Source organism: Pseudophryne corroboree, chromosome 2, assembly GCF_028390025.1.
Source record: "Pseudophryne corroboree isolate aPseCor3 chromosome 2, aPseCor3.hap2, whole genome shotgun sequence".
In the NCBI taxonomy this organism is placed as follows: Eukaryota; Metazoa; Chordata; class Amphibia; order Anura; family Myobatrachidae; genus Pseudophryne; species Pseudophryne corroboree.
In genome coordinates this window covers 316,589,825-316,612,809 of record NC_086445.1, presented here as the reverse complement: position 1 = coordinate 316,612,809, position 22,985 = coordinate 316,589,825, and the positions used below count along the sequence as shown (strand labels likewise).

The 22,985-nt window shown below is 47.6% G+C and overlaps 1 long non-coding RNA gene across 1 annotated transcript in view; it reads right to left on the bottom strand.

Moving 5' to 3' along the window:
- LOC135050765 (uncharacterized) overlaps positions 1-21,823 on the bottom strand; it is a 41,866-nt gene extending 20,043 nt beyond the window's left edge. The window contains exon 1 of the long non-coding RNA XR_010241798.1: positions 21,747-21,823. This is a non-coding gene — a long non-coding RNA (uncharacterized LOC135050765). The remainder of the gene's footprint in view (positions 1-21,746) is intronic.
- Positions 21,824-22,985: the final 1,162 nt, after the last annotated feature.

The following is a 22,985-nucleotide window of genomic DNA, read 5'->3' as shown; positions in this document are numbered from 1 at the left end:
CCGGCCACTCCTGCGTTTTTTCCGGAAACGGTAGCGTTTTTTCCCACACGCCCATAAAACGGCCTGTTTCCGCCCAGTAACACCCATTTCCTGTCAATCACATTACGATCGCCAGAACGATGAAAAAGCCGTGAGTAAAATTCCTAACTGCATAGCAAATTTACTTGGCGCAGTCGCAGTGCGGACATTGCGCATGCGCATTAAGCGGAAAATCGCTGCGATGCGAAGATTTTTACCGAGCGAACAACTCGGAATGAGGGCCATTGTGTTATTAATTACCAGCAAGCACCAGGATTATGTATACCCCTCTGAGATTACAAAAGCCAGGTTGCACCAGGTAACATAGTAACATAGTATCTGAGGTTGAAAAAAGACAATTGTCCATCGAGTTCAACCTATTTGTGGTGTCCTATGCATGATGATTTGACTAAAATTTCTGACTGATGCTGCTGTCAGCCATTGCATTTTATCCCTATTTATAGTAACTATAATGCATGACTATGCACCATACCCCTGGATATCCTTATCCAATAGGAATTTATCTAACCCATTCTTAAAGGTGTTGACAGATTCCGCCATTACAACTCCCTCGGGCAGGGAATTCCAAACCTTACCGTGAAAAAGCCTTTACGCCGTATTGTGCGGAATCTCCTTTCCTCTAACCTGAGCGAGTGTCCACGAGTCCTCTGTGTTGATCTTACCAAAAACAGGTCCCGCGCAAGCTCTGTGTATTGTCCCCTTATATATTTGTAGATCTTGATCATATCCCCTCTTAGTCTCCGCTTTTCCAATGTAAACATGCCTAGTCTTTCAAGCCTTTCCTTGTATTCCATAGTCTCCATGCCCTTAATTAGTTTGGTCGCCCTCCTCTGTACCTTTTCAAGCTCCAGGATATCCTTTTTGTAGTACGGTGCCCAGAACTGTACACAGTATTCAAGGTGTGGCCTCACTAGTGATTTATATAACGGGAGTATAATACTCTCGTCCCTAGCATCAATACCCCATTTTATGCATGCTAATATCTTATTAGCCTTCTTTGCTGCAGTCCTACTTTGGGTACTACTGCTTAGCTTGCTATCTATGAGGACACCTAAGTCCTTTTCCAGTACAGAATCCCCTAATTTTACCCCATTTAGAAGGTAGGTGTAATTTTTGTTCTTGTTACCACAGTGCATTACCTTACACTTGTCTGTGTTGAAGCGCATTCTCCATTTGGCTGCCCATGCTTCTAATTTAACTAAGTCATTCTGAAGAGACTCGGCATCCTCCTCTGTATTTATAGCCTTACACAATTTGGTATCATCTGCAAAAATTGACACCATGCTCTCTAGACCTTCTGTTAGGTCGTTAATGAAAATATTGAACAATAGCGGTCCTAATACTGAGCCTTGCGGCACACCACTTAGCACTTCAGTTCAAGTTGAAAAAGATCCATTAACCACAACGCGCTGCTTCCTATTATCTAACCAGTTTTTGACCCAAGTGCATATTGTGCTTCCTAGCCCTGATTCTTGTAGCTTGTATATAAGTCTCATGTGTGGTACAGTATCGAACGCTTTGGCAAAGTCTAAAAAGATTACATCCACGTCTTTACCCTGATCTAGGTTTGCACTTACTGTTTCATAAAAGCCAAGTAAGTTGGTTTTGACAGGATCTGTCCTTCATAAACCCATGTTGATTCCTTTTAATGACCTTATTGGTTTCAAGGAACTTCTGAATACTATCTCTTAGAATACCTTCCAATACTTTCCCCACTATAGATGTAAGACTAACTGGTCTATAATTACCTGGTTCAGCTTTACTTCCCTTTTTGAATATAGGCACTACTTCCGCTATACGCCAGTCTTTGGGAACCATACCTGATATAACTGAATCCTCAAAGATCAAAGATAGCGGTTTTGCCAGTTCAGAGTGAAGCTCCATTAGAACCCTTGGATGAATACCATCGGGCCCTGGTGATTTATTAATCTTTAAATGTTTTAATCGGTCACAGACTACTTCCTCGCTTAAATAAGTACCTATCAGTGTGATATTGTCATTATTGAGATTGTGTGTCAGTCCCTGAATTGGGTCCTCTCTAGTGAATACTGTTGAAAAAAACTCATTTAGTGTGTCCGCTATGTCATTATCATTTTTGCTTAAAACTCCCAACTTGTCTTTCAAAGGGCCTATACTCTCCTTTTTTAATCTCTTGCTATTAATGTATTTAAATAATTTTTTGGGATTCGCTTTGCTTTCCTTTGCTACTAGTTTTTCAGTTTCTACTTTAGCCGCTCTTATTTCCTTTTTGCAATTTTTGTTAGCACCTGGGATTTTGTACACTGGTCTAACCCGGGTCCGACCTGGCCGAGACCCCTTTCAGACTTGGGACAGGACCCAGCGCCGTCTCCTCCTATGTTGTGAACGGGTTACCAGGTCACAATACACCGCAACCCGGGATTGAACCTGTGTTCAACCCTGGTCGCTACCTCGATAGAAATTCCAAGTCGCTTAACCAGAGTTTTTTAAAAGGACCCTTTCAGACTTAGCAAAATCTCAGGTTGCTGCGCGTTCACGTGCAATAACCGGGGACATTTTTGCTAGCATGAAAGGAGTATAATATAGTTTATTACTTAAGAGACACCAAAATCTTGTAGCTAAGGTTTTTTTTATTTTAGAGTTCAGTATACATTATTTACAGATGTTCAAGTTTCCATTAAGGTTTACCTCAAGAAATATACAGTTGATGTTTTGTAATTAATAATTTGATCACAGACTATGCTAAAAAAAAAACTTGCTGCCAGGTGGAAGACCTATAACCATTATCCTTTCATAGAATTTTCATTTTATTCAAAAACACCCACCCAGCATGCAGCAGGGAGGGAAGCTGTTTACTCCAACTACAGAAACATTCCCTGCATACACATTTCCATTAGCAAGATCTAATGCTTGAATTACTATATGTACAAATCATGACATTTTGTTGCGACAATCTGTTACAGACGCCAGTTTATAAATTACTATGGCTAACCTATTACACAACATTTAAATAGTGATGTTCTATGGTGTACATTGCAAGTTTGAGCAGTATATCATCTGGATGTGTTATCATTCTAAGCACAACATACACTACTGACTGCTCCCAAGACATTTCCCAGAAGAGCTTAGACGTATGGCAATGCAGGAAGGTTTTTCTATTACCAACGAGAGCTTGAAAGTTTGTGAATGCATCAGAATTTTCTATATTTCTGCAAAATTTTGGCCTAAAAGGTAAAATTTTCACACAGGTCCTAAAAGTAGATAAACAGTACCAAATCAAACAAATGAGACAGAAAAATTAGACTTGCTAAATTTTTTCATTGAGAATAATAATGCAATATCACAAATCTGTGAGTGTGAAAAATATGTGAGCCTTTATGTTGAGATTTTGCAAAAGATCACGGAACATGCTGCTACTTATCACATTGATACTAATCGCATATGTACTAACATATGCGATTAGTATCACAAAGGACAGCTCTCCCGATAAGAACTGTCCTTTGCAATATGCTGCGGCTGCTGGAATTCCGCAGGGGATGCTGGGAGGGTTCCATGACGGAACTCTCTCCACATCGCATTGCGGAAGAAGTCCCATAGGCTTCTACAAGGTAACGCGTTACCATTCGCAGTGGAGACCTGGCCGACGGAGGTAAGAACTTCTTATTTAACCCCTTTTTTACTTTAGTACATCCCGCCCTTAGGCTTAGCAGATATTTTGAAGGTGAAATTAGAGTCAGATATTTTCAATCTATGAAATGACAATCAGCGTGAGTGGACACATCAAAATCAATTTTGTTAAAAAAAATGGGATCAGTATGAGATGCCAGCAGTGGGCCGAGCGCTAGAAAGCCCCTTTAGAAAGCCCCTTTCCAGCTCGCTGCACAGGGGATCGCTTCGCTCGCCACAGGTTCTATTCTCTCTCTATGGGTGTCGTGGGAGAATAGACTGTGCGCCGGTATTCCAGCATAGGCATTTTACCGCTAGTCGCGATTCCGCCGTTGGTATTTTGACTGCCGGGATTCCGGCTAGTGGTATTTTAACCGCCTCCTAAAAAAAGTGTGTGTATATATATATATATATATATATGTGCAAAGTGGTAGAACCCAGCGCCTTCTGTGTGAGACACACTCCAAGTGAGAAATAAAATAATATTATGCGTAGCGCATCCCGTGTGTATTTCAGGCATGTAGTGTGAACCGAGTTTCTCCTGATGCCGGTCTTCTAGCTTTCCTACCTCAGGACTTGCAATGATTGCATGTAGAGGTATCTTTAGAGAATTCTTCTCCTGAGGTTCATACTGGGGACCATAAATGTGTTACGTTTCCTTTCTGGGTTAACACTTGGAGTGTGTCTAACACAGAAGGCGCTACCACTTTGCACATTTTATTTACTACTTGGATTTTGGAAATAGAGTCCATTCAAGAGGACCTTTTTAGCAGCCCCCCCTGAATAGGGGAAGTGTTTTTGAACTTTAACTTTGATTTAAAACTGTACTTATTAGTCTTGATACCTAGGTAGCAGCGCTATTTGCACTGTTGTCTTGATATATATATATATATATATATATATATACTCACTCCCACAGCCCGAAAAAAAAGTTTCTCAGCCAATGAAGAAATCAGCACACCACCTTTAAATATCCATAAAGTGCTTATATTCAAAGAAAAATGACAATGGCATCAAATGTCAAAAAAAGTTATACATTCCGGCAGGGATTAACATGCATCTTGCATTACACATTACATGTCCCTTCAGGTAATGGGTAATGAGCCCGACGCCCGTTTCGGTGACAGCACCTTCCTCTGGGGCAACCAACATTGTACTGAACATACCTGCTATTTATGTGCTGGGGCGCCCGCCTACAGCCTCCTGAATCACATCACCTGTGTGAAAATACAGATCACCTGCAGTCGGTCACGACTGTGCGTCGGTCCCAGAAGTCCCCGTTGTGGAACGCATCCGGCCCGCAGTGGAACGCACATCCGGTCCCAGCATGCATCAGGAATGATGTGACTTCCGGAAAGCACAGCCGGCTGTATTCCTGACCTATCACAAGTTAAAGCTAGCGGTTTCAATGGAGATGGAGTCAAACAAACTCCATTATAATCTTACAGGCCTTTGGCAATATCCAATCTATCACCGCTGTATATCATAAAAAAAATATAAAAATACACATCCTGTATGTGATTCCTTATCTGCCTGGCAGGCGCTCCCCACATACCAATAAATACAACTTAGTGCAAACAAATACCTGATTCTTTGTTATTTTGGGGGGAATTATTGGTAATGTCATTTTTGACAATTTAGGGGTGTATTCAATAACTGTCGGAAACTGCCGTCTTGTTGGAAAGACAGCAGCTTCCAACAGAAATAGGTCGGAAAGGGTTCCGACCTATTCAATATAGTGATGTGCACCGGAAATTTTTCGGGTTTTGGTTTTGGGTTCGGTTCCGCGGCCGTGTTTTGGATTCGGACGCGTTTTGGCAAAACCTCACCGAAATTTTTTTGTCAGATTCGGGTGTGTTTTGGATTCGGGTGTTTTTTCAAAAAACCCTAAAAAACAGCTTAAATCATAGAATTTGGGGGTCATTTTGATCCCATAGTATTATTAACCTCAATAACCATAATTTCCACTCATTTCCAGTCTATTCTGAACACCTCACAATATTATTTTTAGTCCTAGAATTTGCACCGAGGACGCTGGATGGCTAAGCTAAGCGACACAAGTGGCCGACACAAACCCCTGGCCCATCTAGGAGTGGCACTGCAGTGTCAGGCAGGATGGCCCTTCAAAAAAATTGTCCCCAAACAGCACATGATGCAAAGAAAAAAAGAGGCGCACCAAGGTCGCTGTGTGACTAAGCTAAGCGACACAAGTGGCCGACACAAACACCTGGCCCATCTAGGAGTGGCACTGCAGTGTCAGGCAGGATGGCCCTTCAAAAAAATTGTCCCCAAACAGCACATGATGCAAAGAAAAAAAGAGGCGCACCAAGGTCGCTGTGTGACTAAGCTAAGCGACCCAAGTGGCCGACACAAACACCTGGCCCATCTAGGAGTGGCACTGCAGTGTCAGGCAGGATGGCCCTTCAAAAATATTGTCCCCAAACAGCACATGATGCAAAGAAAAAAAGAGGCGCACCAAGGTCGCTGTGTGACAAAGCTAAGCGACACAAGTGGCCGACACAAACCCCTGGCCCATCTAGGAGTGGCACTGCAGTGTCAGGCAGGATGGCCCTTCAAAAAAATTGTCCCCAAACAGCACATGATGCAAAGAAAAAAAGAGGCGCACCAAGGTCGCTGTGTGACTAAGCTAAGCGACACAAGTGGCCGACACAAACACCTGGCCCATCTAGGAGTGGCACTGCAGTGTCAGGCAGGATGGCCCTTCAAAAAAATTGTCCCCAAACAGCACATGATGCAAAGAAAAAAAGAGGCGCACCAAGGTCGCTGTGTGACTAAGCTAAGCGACCCAAGTGGCCGACACAAACACCTGGCCCATCTAGGAGTGGCACTGCAGTGTCAGGCAGGATGGCCCTTCAAAAAAATTGTCCCCAAACAGCACATGATGCAAAGAAAAAAAGAGGCGCACCAAGGTCGCTGTGTGACTAAGCTAAGCGACCCAAGTGGCCGACACAAACACCTGGCCCATCTAGGAGTGGCACTGCAGTGTCAGGCAGGATGGCCCTTCAAAAATATTGTCCCCAAACAGCACATGATGCAAAGAAAAAAAGAGGCGCACCAAGGTCGCTGTGTGACTAAGCTAAGCGACCCAAGTGGCCGACACAAACACCTGGCCCATCTAGGAGTGGCACTGCAGTGTCAGGCAGGATGGCCCTTCAAAAAAATTGTCCCCAAACAGCACATGATGCAAAGAAAAAAAGAGGCGCACCAAGGTCGCTGTGTGACTAAGCTAAGCGACCCAAGTGGCCGACACAAACACCTGGCCCATCTAGGAGTGGCACTGCAGTGTCAGGCAGGATGGCCCTTCAAAAAAATTGTCCCCAAACAGCACATGATGCAAAGAAAAAAAGAGGCGCACCAAGGTCGCTGTGTGACTAAGCTAAGCGACCCAAGTGGCCGACACAAACACCTGGCCCATCTAGGAGTGGCACTGCAGTGTCAGGCAGGATGGCCCTTCAAAAATATTGTCCCCAAACAGCACATGATGCAAAGAAAAAAAGAGGCGCACCAAGGTCGCTGTGTGACTAAGCTAAGCGACCCAAGTGGCCGACACAAACACCTGGCCCATCTAGGAGTGGCACTGCAGTGTCAGGCAGGATGGCCCTTCAAAAAAATTGTCCCCAAACAGCACATGATGCAAAGAAAAATGAAAGAAAAAAGAGGTGCAAGATGGAATTGTCCTTGGGCCCTCCCACCCACTCTTATGTTGTATAAACAGGACATGCACACTTTAACGAACCCATAATTTCAGTGACAGGGTCTGCCACATGACTGTGACTGAAATGACTGGTTGGTTTGGGCCCCCACCAAAAAAGAAGCAATCAATCTCTCCTTGCACAAACTGGCTCTACAGAGGCAAGATGTCCACCTCATCATCATCCTCCTCCGATTCCTCACCCCTTTCACTGTGTACAACCCCCTCCTCACAAATTATTAATTCGTCCCCACTGGAATCCACCATCTCAAGTCCCCGTGTACTTTCTGGAGGCAATTGCTGCTGGTGAATGTCTCCACGGAGGAATTGATTATAATTCATTTTAATGAACATCATCTTCTCCACATTTTCTGGAAGTAACCTCGTACGCCGATTGCTGACAAGGTGAGCGGCTGCACTAAACACTCTTTCGGAGTACAGACTGGGGGGGGGGCTACTTAGGTAGAATAAAGCCAGTTTGTGCAAGGGCCTCCAAATTGTCTCTTTTTCCTGCCAGTATATGTACGGACTGTCTGACGTGCCTACTTGGATGCGGTCACTCATATAATCCTCCACCATTCTTTCAATGGTGACAGAATCATAAGCAGTGACAGTAGACGACATGTCAGTAATCGTTGGCAGGTCCTTCAGTCCGGACCAGATGTCAGCACTCGCTCCAGACTGCCCTGCATCACCGCCAGCGGGTGGGCTCGGAATTCTTAGCCTTTTCCTCGCACCCCCAGTTGTGGGAGAATGTGAAGGAGGAGATGGTGACGGGTCACGTTCCGCTTGACTTGACAATTTTCTCACCAGCAGGTCTTTGAACCTTTGCAGACTTGTGTCTGCCGGAAAGAGAGATACAACGTAGGTTTTAAATCTAGGATCGAGCACGGTGGCCAAAATGTAGTGCTCTGATTTCAACAGATTGACCAACCGTGAATCCTGGTTAAGCGAATTAAGGGCTCCATCCACAAGTCCCACATGCCTAGCGGAATCGCTCTGTTTTAGCTCCTCCTTCAATGTCTCCAGCTTCTTCTGCAAAAGCCTGATGAGGGGAATGACCTGACTCAGGCTGGCAGTGTCTGAACTGACTTCACGTGTGGCAAGTTCAAAGGGTTGCAGAACCTTGCACAACATTGAAATCATTCTCCATTGCGCTTGAGTCAGGTGCATTCCACCTCCTTTGCCTATATCGTGGCCAGATGTATAGGCTTGAATGGCCTTTTGCTGCTCCTCCATCCTCTGAAGCATATAGAGGGTTGAATTCCACCTCGTTACCACCTCTTGCTTCAGATGATGGCAGGGCAGGTTCAGGAATGTTTGGTGGTGCTCCAGTCTTCTGTACGCGGTGCCTGAATGCCGAAAGTGGCCCGCAATTCTTCGGGCCACCGACAGCATCTCTTGCACGCCCCTGTCGTTTTTTAAATAATTCTGCACCACCAAATTCAAGGTATGTGTAAAACATGGGACGTGATGGAATTTGCCCAGATGTAATGCACGCACAATATTGCTGGCGTTGTCCGATGTCACAAATCCCCAGGAGAGTCCAATTGGGGTAAGCCATTCTGCGATGATCTTCCTCAGTTGCCGTAAGAGGTTTTCAGCTGTGTGCCTATTCTGGAAAGCGGTGATACAAAGCGTAGCCTGCCTAGGAACGAGTTGGCGTTTGCGAGATGCTGCTACTGGTGCCGCCGCTGCTGTTCTTGCTGCGGGAGGCAATACATCTACCCAGTGGGCTGTCACAGTCATATAGTCCTGAGTCTGCCCTGCTCCACTTGTCCACATGTCCGTGGTTAAGTGGACATTGGGTACAACAGCATTTTTTAGGACACTGGTGACTCTTTTTCTGAGGTCTGTGTACATTTTCGGTATCGCCTGCCTAGAGAAATGGAACCTAGATGGTATTTGGTACCGGGGACACAGTACCTCAATCAAGTCTATAGTTGCCTCTGAAGTAACGATGGATACCGGAACCACGTTTCTCACCGCCCAGGCTGCCAAGGCCTGAGTTATCTAATTTGCAGCAGGATGACTGCTGTGATATTTCATCTTCCTCGCAAAGGACTGTTGGACAGTCAATTGCTTACTGGAAGTAGTACAAGTGGTCTTCCGACTTCCCCTCTTGGATGACGATCAACTCCCAGCAGCAACAACAGCAGCGCCAGCAGCAGTAGGCGTTACACTCAAGGATGCATCGGAGGAATCCCAGGCAGGAGAGGACTCGTCAGACTTGCCAGTGACATGGCCTGCAGGACTATTGGCTTTCCTGTGTAAGGTGGAAATTGACACTGAGGGAGTTGGTGGTGTGGTTTGCAGGTGCTTGGTTATAAGAGGAAGGGATTTAGTGGTCAGTGGACTGCTTCCGCTGTCACCCAAAGTTTTTGAACTTGTCACTGACTTATGATGAATGCGCTGCAGGTGACGTATAAGGGAGGATGTTCCGAGGTGGTTAACGTCCTTACCTCTACTTATTACAGCTTGACAAAGGCAACACACGGCTTGACACCTGTTGTCCGCATTTGTGTTGAAATAATTCCACACCGAAGTGCTGATTTTTTTTGTATTTTGAAAAGGCATGTCAATGGCCATATTCCTCCCACGGACAACAGGTGTCTCCCTGGGTGCCTGACTTAAACAAACCACCTCACCATCAGAATCCTCCTTGTCAATTTCCTCCCCAGCGCCAGCAACACCCATATCCTCATCCTGGTGTACTTCAACAGTGACATCTTCAATTTGACTATCAGGAACTGGACTGCGGGTGCTCCTTCCAGCACTTGCAGGGGGCGTGCAAATGGTGGAAGGTGCAAGCTCTTCCCGTCCAGTGTTGGGAAGGTCAGGCATCGCAACCGACACAATTGGACTCTCCTTGGGGATTTGTGATTTAGAAGAACGCACAGTTCTTTGCTGTGCTTTTGCCAGCTTAAGTCTTTTCTTTTTTCTAGCGAGAGGATGAGTGCTTCCATCCTCATGTGAAGCTGAACCACTAGCCATGAACATAGGCCAGGGCCTCAGCCGTTCCTTGCCACTCCGTGTCGTAAATGGCATATTGGCAAGTTTACGCTTCTCCTCAGACGCTTTTAATTTTGATTTTTGGGTCATTTTACTGAACTTTTGTGTTTTGGATTTTACATGCTCTCTACTATGACATTGGGCATCGGCCTTGGCAGACGACGTTGATGGCATTTCATCGTCTCGGCCATGACTAGTGGCAGCAGCTTCAGCACAAGGTGGAAGTGGATCTTGATCTTTCCCTTTAACCTCCACATTTTTGTTCTCCATTTTTTAATGTGTGGAATTATATGCCAGTATCAATAGCAATGGCCTACTACTATATTTACTGTGCAAAACTAAAATGCACCACTGGTATAGAATGTAGATGGATAGTATACTTAATGGATGACAAGTGACGACACAGAGGTAGGTACACAGCAGTGGCCTACCGTACTGCTATATATAGTATACTGGTTGACACTGTCAGCAAACTGCAAAACTAAAATGCACTACAGGTATAGAATGTAGATGGATAGTATACTTAATGGATGACGAGTGACGACACAGAGGTAGGTACAGCAGTGGCCTACCGTACTGCTATTTATAGTATACTGGTGGACACTGTCAGCAAATTGCAAAACTAAAATGCACCACAGGTATAGAATGTAGATGGATAGTATACTTAATGGATGATGAGTGACGACACAGAGGTAGGTACACAGCAGTGGCCTACCATACTGCTATATATAGTATACTGGTGGACACTGTCAGCAAACTGCAAAACTAAAATGCACCACAGGTATAGAATGTAGATGGATAGTATACTTAATGGATGACGAGTGACGACACAGAGGTAGGTACAGCAGTGGATCTTTAGTGTTGGGATGCTACAGTTGGTCATGTGGCTGCCTGCATCCAAACACCGGTATTACATACCGAACCCTTCTAAAGATGCGTCTTTTTATACTGTGGCTTCCAATAGCCCCTCTTGGCGCGCCAGGTCCCGTGTGACTGGCCGCGCCAAACATCTTCTTTGCTCAAAATGTGTGCCTTATTTTCATGAATAAAATAACTGGAGGGGACAAAAACTGACCACTGTGCAACGCTTGTACATCTGTGTGCAACTAGTCTGAATCTGTGTTAAAAGGTCTCCAATGCCAAGTTCTGTTGTGCTTTATCTGTGACTTTGTACATGTGTAAAACCAGTTCCTGGGCGGATAAAGTAACAGCCTAGCGTCTAGTACACAGTTAGAGGCTTTTTACTGTGTCTGTAATATGACCAAGATGCAAAATTGAAAAAAAAATCATGGTATGCTACTCATCTCTGAGCGTCTCACGCTGTCCATCGCGTGCCGTATGGTGTAAAGACGCTCAGTGTATGAGGATCCATCTGTCTCTCACCTTTTTACCAAACTGTGTAATGTTAAGCATTATTATAATATATCACTCACACATGGCTTGGGAACTAGAGGTGTAGAAAGAGTTAACCTAGAAAAACAGGAGCTAGCTGCAAAAGGAAAATAGTTTATCTGTGATAAGGTAGCACATAAACACCTAGAAAGAGAATTGCATTGCTGAAATACAGGCTGTGACTGCAAGCTCTGGGCAACATCCACTGTTGTTACAGTTATTTGAAATGTTTTTGTTTTATTAACACTGCGAGAAATACTGTTGTGCACCGTTTCCCTGAGTTCTATTCTGATGTTTATACTTTCTGTAATCCTACCATCCAGCATGCTGTCTGCAGAAAAAGCCATCCTACCCTTTGTTGCTTGTGCATGAATAGTTATCCAGAGTTTATAAAAGTAGGAAACGTGTCACACAACCTCAGACAACCAATCACAACTAACATCTTTTTTCTCTTAATATTGTTTGATGGCCCCAATCTCTCCATGCACTGTATGAAATCTATCATTAGGGTAACACATTGCAGGTGGGGCAGAGTGGTGACAGATTTCTCATGTTGCAGGATTTTTTCCAGCAGGTGCTATTCAATTGGATGAGAGATTTTTATTGGGGGGGATAGGGGGGATGTCCAATTTTTCCTAAAATTGTTGTTTATAGAAACAATTGTCAGAACTTGTTTCTGAAGCCCTTGGACACACCCCACTGACTAATTAATTACAGATATGCGGCGGGCACTTTTCGTGTATTGTGTTTTGGTTTTGGATCTGGATCCTCGCTTGTGTTTTGGATCTGGATTGGTTTTGCCAAAACCACCCTTTCGGGTTTTGTTTTTTTTGGATCGGGATGATTTTTGAAAAAAACATAAAAACAGCTAAAATCACAGAATTTGGGGGTCATTTTGATGCTACGATATTATTAACCTCAATAACATTCATTCCACTCATTGCCAGTCTATTCTGAACACCTCACACCTCACAATATTGTTTTTAGGCCAAAAGGTTGCACAGAGGTCGCTGGATGACTAAGCTAAGTGACCCAAGCGGGCGGCACAAACACCTGACCCATCTAGGAGTGGCACTGCAGTGGCAGACAGGATGGCACTTTTAAAAACTAGGCCCCAAGCAGCACATCATGCAAAGAAGAAAAAGAGGTGCAATGAGGTAGCTGGATGACTTTGCTAAGCGACACAAGTGTGCGCCACAAACACCTGGCCCATCCTGGAGTGGCACTGCAGTGTCAGACAGGATGGCAGTTTTAAAAACTAGGCCCCAAACAGCTCATGTAAAGAAGAAAAAGAGGTGCAATGAGGAAGCTGGATGACTAAGCTAAGCGACACAAGTGTGCGGCACAAACACCTGGCGCCATCTAGGAGTGGCACTGCAGTGGCTGAATGTCGAAAGTGGCAGCATCTCCTGCACGCCACTGTCATTTTAAAAAAAATTCTGCACCACCAAATTAATTGTATGTGCAAAACATGGGACATGCTGGAATTTTCCCAGATGTAGTGCACGCACAATATTGGTGGACTTATACGGCAGTACCCTTGGACTTATATGGCAGTACCCCTGAACTTATACGGCTGCACCACTGTACTGGACTTATACGGCAGTACCCCTGGACTTAAATGGCAGTACCCCTGAACTTATACGGCTGCACCACTGGACTGGACTTATACGGTAGTACCCTTGGACTTATACAGCAGTACCCCTGGACGTATACGGCAGTACCACTGGACTGGACTTATGCGGCAGTACCCCTGGACCAGGGCCGTTTCTAGCCAATTTGGCTCCCAGTGCGAGATTTAAAAATGCACACCCCCCCCATTCACATAAAAAATGTGCCCCCCATAGATATAAAGAGTGAAAGCATGTGCACGCCGAAGGCAAGGGGGCGTGACCTCGTTAAAATGGGCGTGTCTTTGTTAAGATGGGCGTGGCCTCGTCTGATCTCATCATCACGGCCACCACAGGATAAAAAAAAAAAAGTGGCCTCATTTTACACATTACAGCAGGCACGTGACCCCATTTTACACAGCACGGCAGGCAAGTGTCCCCATTTTACACATTGCGGCAGGCACGTGCCCTCATTTTACACATTGCTACAGGAAAGTGTCCCCATTATACACTTTGCGACAGGCACGTGTCCCCATTTTACACATTGCGGCAGGAAAGTGTCCCCATTTTACACATTGCAGCAGGCACATGCCCCCATTTTACACATTGCGGCAGGCACGTGCCCCCATTTTACACAGTACAACAGGCAAGTGTCCCCATTTTACACATTGTGGCAGGCATGTGCCCCCATTTTACACATTGCGGCAGGCACGTGCCCCCATTTTACACATTGCGGCAGGAAAGTGTCCCCATTTTACACATTGCGGCAGGCACGTGCCCCCATTTTACATAGTACGGCAGGAAAGTGTCCCCATTTTACACATTGCGGCAGGCACGTGCCCCCATTTTACACATTACGGCAGACTGCGTCCCCATTTTACACATTACGGCAGGCAAGTGTCCCCATTTTACACATTCCGGCAGGCAAGTGTCCCCGTTTTACACATTCCAGCAGACAGGTGTCCCTATTTTACACATTAAGGCAGGCAAGAGTCCCCATTTAACACATTCCGGCAGACTGCGTCCCCATTTTACACATTCCGGCAGGCAAGAGTCCCCATTTTACACATTCCGGCAGACAGGTGTCCCCATTTTACACAGTACGGCAGGTGGTGGGGGGAGGGAGGGAGGGAGGGAGAGAGAGGGAGAGGGGCTGACTTACATTTGAAGTGGTTCTTCCCGCTCTTCAGCCGCCTCTCCCTCATCTGCACGGTGCCGCTGCCGGCCGGCTTGGCTCCCCCTTCTCCCTCCTCCCGAGTGCCCTGCTTGGGGGGCGGGGTTTTGCGGAATGACGCGTGACGTCACGACGCAAACGCGTCATTCCGTGAAACCCCGCCCCCTGAGCTGGGCACTCGGGAGGAGAGGGGAGGAGGGATTCAAAGTCCTCAAGAAGTGCCGCGGCAGGTGCCCCGTGCGGTTGCACAGCTCGCCCGCCGCAAGAAACGGCACTGCCCTGGACTTATACGGCTGCACCACTGGACTGGACTTATACGGCAGTACCACTGGACTTATACGGCAGTACCCCTGGACTTATACGGCAGTACCACTGGACTGGACTTATACGGCAGTACCCCTGGACTTATACGGCTGCACCACTAGACTGGACCTATACGGCAGTAACACTGGACTTATACGGCAGTGCCAATGGACTTATACAGTGGTACCACTGGACTTATGCGGCAGTATCACTGGACTTATACGGTAGTACCACTGGACTTATACGGCAGTACCAATGGACTTATACGGCAGTATCCCTGGACTTATATGGCAGTACCACTGGACTGGACTTATACGGCAGTACCCCTGGACTTATACGGCTGCACCACTAGACTGGACCTATACGGCAGTACTACTGGACTTATACAGCAGTACCAATGGACTTATACAGTGGTACCACTGGACTTATGCGGCAGTATCACTGGACTTATACGGTAGTACCACTGGACTTATACGGCAGTGCCACTGGACTGGACTTATACGGCAGTACCACTGGACTGGATTTATACGGCAGTACCACTGGACTTATACGGCAGTACCACTGGACTTATACGGCAGTGCCAATGGACTTATACGGCAGTGCCAATGGACTTATACGGCAGTGCCAATGGACTTATACAGTGGTACCACTGGACTTATGCGGCAGTATCACTGGACTTATACGGCAGTACCACTGGACTTATACGGCAGTACCACTGGACTTATACGGCAGTACCACTGGACTTATACGACAGTACCACTGGACTTATACGGCAGTGCCACTGGACTGGATTTATACGGCAGTACAACTGGACTGGATTTATACGGCAGTACCACTGGACTTATACGGCAGTACTACTGGAGTGGATTTATACGGCAGTACCACTGGATATATACGGCAGTATCACTGGACTTATACGGCAGTACCACTGGACTGGACTTATACGGCAGTACCCCTGGACTTATACGGCTGCACCACTAGACTGGACCTATACGGCAGTACCACTGGACTTATACGGCAGTGCCAATGGACTTATACAGTGGTACCACTGGACTTATGCGGCAGTATCACTGGACTTATACGGTAGTACCACTGGACTTATACGGCAGTACCACTGGACTTATACGGCAGTGCCACTGGACTGGACTTATACGGCAGTACAACTGGACTGGATTTATACGGCAGTACCACTGGACTTATACGGCAGTACCACTGGACTTATACGGCAGTGCCAATGGACTTACACGGCAGTGCCAATGGACTTATACAGTGGTACCACTGGAGTTATGCGGCAGTACCACTGGACTTATACGGTAGTACCACTGGACTTATACGGCAGTACCACTGAACTTATTACGGCAGTGCCAATGGACTTATACAGTGGTACCACTGGACTTATGCGGCAGTATCACTGGACTTATACGGTAGTACCACTGGACTTATACGGCAGTACCAATGGACTTATACGGCAGTGCCACTGGACTGGATTTATACGGCAGTACAACTGGACTGGATTTATACGGCAGTACCACTGGACTTATACGGCAGTACCACTGGACTTATACGGCAGTACCACTGGACTTATACGGCAGTGCCAATGAACTTATACAGTGGTACCACTGGACTTATGCGGCAGTATCACTGGACTTATGCGGCAGTATCACTGGACTTATACGGTAGTACCACTGGACTTATACGGCAGTACCACTGGACTTATACGACAGTACCACTGGATTTATACGGCAGTGCCACTGGACTGGATTTATACGGCAGTACCACTGGACTGGACTTATACGGCAGTACCACTGGACTTATACGGCAGTACCACTGGACTTATACGGCAGTACTACTGGAGTGGATTTATACGGCAGTACCACTGGATATATACGACAGTATCACTGGACTTATACGGCAGTACCACTGGACTGGACTTTTACGGAAGTACCCCTGGACTTATACGGCAGTGCCACTAGACTGGACCTATACGGCAGTACCACTGGACTTATACGGCAGTACCACTGGACTTATACGGCAGTGCCAATGGACTTATGCGGCAGTATCACTGGACTTATACGGTAGTACCACTGGACTTATACGACAGTACCACTGGACTTATACGGCAGTGCCACTGGACTGGATTTATATGGCAGTACAACTGGACTGGATTTATACGGCAGTACCACTGGACTTATACGGCAGTACCACTGGACTTATACGGCAGTACCACTGGACTTATACGGCAGTGCCAATGGACTTATACGGCAGTGCCAATGGACTTATACGGCAGTGCCAATGGACTTATACAGTGGTACCACTGGAGTTATGCGGCAGTATCACTGGACTTATACGGTAGTACCACTGGACTTATACGGCAGTACCACTGGACTTATACGGCAGTGCCACTGGACTGGATTTATACGGCAGTACAACTGGACTGGATTTATACGGCAGTACCACTGGACTTATACGGCAGTACCACTGGACTTATATGGCAGTACTACTGGAGTGGATTTATACGGCAGTACCACTGGATATATACGGCAGTATCACTGGACTTATACGGCAGTACCACTGGACTTATACAGCAGCACAGGGACACCACCACTGGACTGATGCAGGACAACACAGCACCACTGGACTGGACTTATACAGCAGCACTGGACATATGGCAGCAGAGGACACCACCACTGGGACTGGACTGATGCAGCACAAGACACCACCACTAGACTGATGCAGCACAAGACAGCACTGGAATGACATGCATAAGACAGAGCAGGTCGCCACACCACTTTCCCGCACAGACAGACACTGAGGAGAGAGACATGTCCTCTCGCTACACTCTCCAGGACTGGAGTGAAAATGGCGGCGACGCGCGGCTCCTTACATGTAATCCAAAACCCACGAGAATCGGACAGCAGGATGATGATGTTTTGCCTTGTTCTGGTTGAGTCTGGCGGGAAGTTCCGAGCCGGGCTCAGGACATGATGTTCGGTAGGGTTCGGTTCTCAGAGAACCGAACCCACTTTTTAATTAATTAATCAAATTAATCAAATGGAATTTTCTAGAGAGCTTACTTACTCCATGAAATCCTACCTTCTGCAGTGCTGTCCCTCTCCGCCACCGCCCCAGCATGTTGAAGTCTACCTCTGGCTTTTTTCTGAGCACTCAGAACTCTGGTAAGTACTTCTGTGTGTGTTCTGCTGGTGTCTGTGTGTCGGGGGTGCTGCTGCTGTGTGTGTGCATGTGAGGGGTGACTGAGCAGTGTCAGTGGTGACCTGATCGCTGCGCTGCGAAGAACGGCAGCGTGCGGTCAGGTCGGAATGACCCCCCGAGTCTGTACAAATTAGACATGTGCTGACAAAGCTTTGTATCTAGCAAGTCTGTGTGTTTTGAATATCTAGGAAGTAGGAACTGATCTTTAGAGCTGCTTTTAGAACAGCGGCTCATATAGAGGAATCACAGCGGTACAGATTTATGATCAGAAGATCATTACCTGGATTTTTGGGATAGATTTATATAATAAAACTGTATGATGGTTATGCTATAGCATATTGGCACAATCATCTTTTTCCTTTTGTAATTCTGGATTTTCTAGGGAGCTAGCCATTCCCATTAGTCTATGACAACAGCTGTGACAGTTACTAATTAAAGGACTTGTGTGAGATCTGAGCCTGACACATGTTTTTATTAATGAAAAAGCACCTATCAGCAATCAGCCATTAAGAAACCACTAGCTTGTCCTAGCCACAATCATCATCATCACCATCCCCATGGCGCCCACACGTTTAACAGGCAATATACGTCTCTATGTGACACTGCATAATGTGTGCTGTAATTATATGGACACATCTGAGGGGTTTACAGACACTGAGTAAAATAAGTCTACTGTATATAAAAATAATCATAATCCAAGTTGTCATTTTTTTTTTGTTTTGTTCTTGTAAGTTTATTGCATTGCACAATGATTCCAGTTGGTGACGTGTTCTGGACAGTTTATTGCACTTTTATTACAGCTGGCAATTTGTTACTATGATATAAAAAAATATTTGAACATGTTGCTCTGTTAGAGTTTATATTGTAGTTATTAATATGCTAATATGATATGAAATGGTCAGTGCCGTAACTAGACATTTTGGCATACCTCCCAACTTTTAATATTTTGAAGGAGGGACACACGCGCAGCTTCGCCGTGCGCTCCCGAAAAAGGGGTGTGGCCTAAGAAAAGGGGGCATGGCTTCACGGAGGCCCCGCGATCGCGAGTCACGCCTCCATTTTCGTCACTAAGGGGGCATGCCCAGCGCTCTGTGAGCCACTGGCATGCCCCCTCTCCCTCTGACTCCAGTGAATAGACGCTGTGCGGGTGGGACAGGTGGGACAGTCCCCAAAAAACGGGACTGTCCCGCGAAAATCAGGTACCCTGTGCCAGAAAGAGAATTGGTGCCTTCCAGGGGTGTATCTAAGGGTCCGAGGGCCCCTGGCAAAGTAAGGGGCTGGCACCCCCACCCCACCCCCTACACACATTTGAAATAAGGTGCGAGTATTGGAAATGGGGCATGGTCTTGTGGGGGAAGGGCATGGACACAATAGTACTTCCAATTCAAATTATGCCACACAGTAGTGTCCCTCATACACATTACACCGCACAGTAGTGTCTCGTATTCACGTTACACCATCCCTCCCCCCTAACCCTAACCCACCTTTCCCACAGCCTGACCCTAGCCCCCCACCCCCAGCCTCTTCAGTGGTGCCTAACCCTAGCCCACCCTTCCTAATCTCTCTCCCTGCAGCCTAACCCTCCCACCCTCGCAGCCTAACCCTAACCCTCCCACACGGCTTGCCAGTGTGGACTTTGGCACCAACTCGATGCGGATTCTGGCTTTCTGCATCGCTATCTATGTTGGGATGCCAGCATCAGCATTCCGAGCAGTTTCACGATGCTGGTGTCAGCTTTCCGACCGCCAGGATGCCAAACGCCTTAATGTCTCATATGTCACCCCTGCCTGAACTTCCTCCTTCCCTTACTTACCTCCTTGCACCTCTCATGCCTCCTGATCCTCTTTAGCCCTGTAGTTTTCAGTCCCTCATTCCATCTCTCAGTCTCACCCCCCCTCACTCCCTCCCCCTATCACTCATGTACCACACTCCCACCTTCCATCTCCCACATCACACCTGTACCTCACTCCCACCTTCCATCTCCCACACCTCTTCTTCACTCCCACCTTCCGTCTCCCCTGCACCTTGCTCCCACCTTCCATCTCCCCTGCACCTCGCTCCCACCTTACATTTCTCAAACCTCGTCTTCAATCCCACCTTCCATCTCCCCTGCACCTCGCTCCCACCTTCCACCTCCCCTGCACCTTGCTCCCACCTTCCATCTCCCCTGCACCTCGCTCCCACCTTCCATCTCCCCTGCACATCGCTCCCACCTTCCATCTCTCACACCTCTTTTTCACTCCAGCCTTGTGTCTCCCCTGCACCTCGCTCCCACCTTCCACCTCCCCTGCACCTCGCTCCCACCTTCCACCTCCCCTGCACCTTGCTCCCACCTTCCATCTCCCCTGCACCTCGCTCCCACCTTCCATCTCTCACACCTCTTCTTCACTCCCGCCTTCCGTCTCCCCTGCTCCTCGCTCCCACCTTCCACCTCCCCTGCACCTCGCTCCCACCTTCCACCTCCCCTGCTCCTCGCTCCCACCTTCCACTTCCCCTGCACCTTGCTCAAACCTTCCATCTCCCCTGCACCTCGCTCCCACCTTCCATCTCTCACACCACTTCTTCACTTCCGCCTTCCGTCTCCCCTGCACCGCGCTCCCACCTTCTATCTCCCCTGCACCTCGCTCCCACCTTCCATCTCCCACACCTGTACCTTGCTCCCACCTTCTATCCCCCACACCTGCACTTCACTCCCATCTTCCATGTCTCACACCTGTACCTTGGTCCCAGCTTCCATCTCCCCTGCACCTCACTCCCACTTTCCATCTCTCACACTTGTACCTTGCTCCCTCAGATTATTAGCCCCTAGTACAGGGATCCCCCTTCCTCTCAGACACATTATCTCCCTTAGCACAGAATAGCCCCCTCCTCCCAATATAGAAGATTCCCCCATCCCCCTGTGACAGATCTCCCCCTATCAGCCAGTACAGCTCACACACAGAACCTTCTCCTGGTATGCGGTGTCCGCTCCATTGGCAGGTTAGGAATCACGGCGGACAGTGTCACAATGGGAGCCAGGAAGAGATGGTACCCGCACATTGTGACTGCATATTGTGTATTATGTGTAATTAGTCAGCAAGTGCTGGCCAGGGCTGGTTCTATATTAAATATTTGTGCAGTGTCTGACTAGGCATGTGGGGGGTGTCCAACATCAGGGTGTGCCTGTGCACACATGCCACCCACCATGTGCATGCCTATGCCCCCTCCCCCATAGCAGAGCAATTAGCCCCCCGAGCCCCACTGCCCCATGTGTCTCTGCCTCATGCCCTACCCCCTAAGAGCAGTGTTAGCAGCTGCTCCTACACCCCCATGTCTCCCCCCAATAACAGTGTCATACTCCCCTGTGCCCCCACTTTCCATAGTTCTCCCCCTCATAGCAGTGTCATTACTCCCTTCCCCCACTCCCCATAGATCTCCCACTCCCACATAGCAGTGTCATTACCCCCTTCCCCACTCCCCATAGGTCTCCCACTCCCACATAGCAGTGTCATTACCCCCTTCCCCCACTCATCATAGGTCTCCCACTCCCACATAACAGTGTCATTACCCCCCTTCCCCCACTCCTCATAGGTCTCCCCCCCCATAGCATTGTTATTAGCCACCTTCCTCTCCCCATAAGTCCCCCGTTACCCAATCCATATCTTACCTTTGTGCTGTGATGCTGGAGTGCTGGGGCAGGGTTCTGGCTCCGCAGGCTCAGTGCTTCCTCTGCAGCTGCCGTCTGTGCTCAGCCACAGGGCAGGCAGAAAGTGAAAGTAAAGTCACTTCCTGCCTATGTGAGCAGAGGTCCGGCTCTGTGTGCTGCTGCTGCTGCAGCCTCCGTCCTAAAGGGCCCCATGCACTAGAACGATAATGCCCGAATTCACCCCAATTTGGGCATTCAGGCCGATATATTGGGTGAATTCGGGCATTTTCGTTGTGCTCTACACCCGATCTGATCCGATGCGCATTCCCGTGAGCATCGGATCGGATCACCCTAGATTCGACATATCACGAGTGCTGCACTCGTGATATGTCTGATCCCGCAGGAATGGCTGGGATAGTAAAATATATACTGTATGCGGTCCTTTTGCATACAATGTATTTCTCTGACGTCCTAAGTGGATGCTGGGGACTCCGTCAGGACCATGGGGATTAGCGGCTCCGCAGGAGACAGGGCACAAAACTAAAGCTTTAGGATCAGGTGGTGTGTACTGGCTCCTCCCCCTATGACCCTCCTCCAAGCCTCTGTTAGGTTTTTGTGCCCGTCCGAGCAGGGTGCAATCTAGGTGGCTCTCTTAAGGAGCTGCTTAGAAAAAGTTTTTAGGTTTCTTATTTTCAGTGAGTCCTGCTGGCAACAGGCTCACTGCATCGAGGGACTTAGGGGAGAGAAGTTCAACTCACCTGCGTGCAGGATGGATTGGCTTCTTAGGCTACTGGACACCATTAGCTCCAGAGGGAGTCGGAACACAGGTCTCACCCTGGGGTTCGTCCCGGAGCCGCGCCGCCGACCCCCCTTGCAGATGCTGAAGATTGAAGGTCCAGAAACCGGCGGCAGAAGGCTTTTCAGTCTTCATGAAGGTAGCGCACAGCACTGCAGCTGTGCGCCATTGTTGTCACACACTTCACACCGACGGTCACGGAGGGTGCAGGGCGTTGCTGGGGGCGCCCTGGGCAGCAATGTATAATACCTTATTCTGGCTAAAAATACATCACATATAGCCCCTGGAGGCTATATGGATGTATTTAACCCCTGCCAGGTCTCAGAAAAACGGGAGAAGAAGCCAGCCGAAAAGGGGGCGGGGCCTATTCTCCTCAGCACACAGCGCCATTTTCCCTCACAGAAATGCTGGTGGGAAGGCTCCCAGGCTCTCCCCTGCACTGCACTACAGAAACAGGGTTAAAA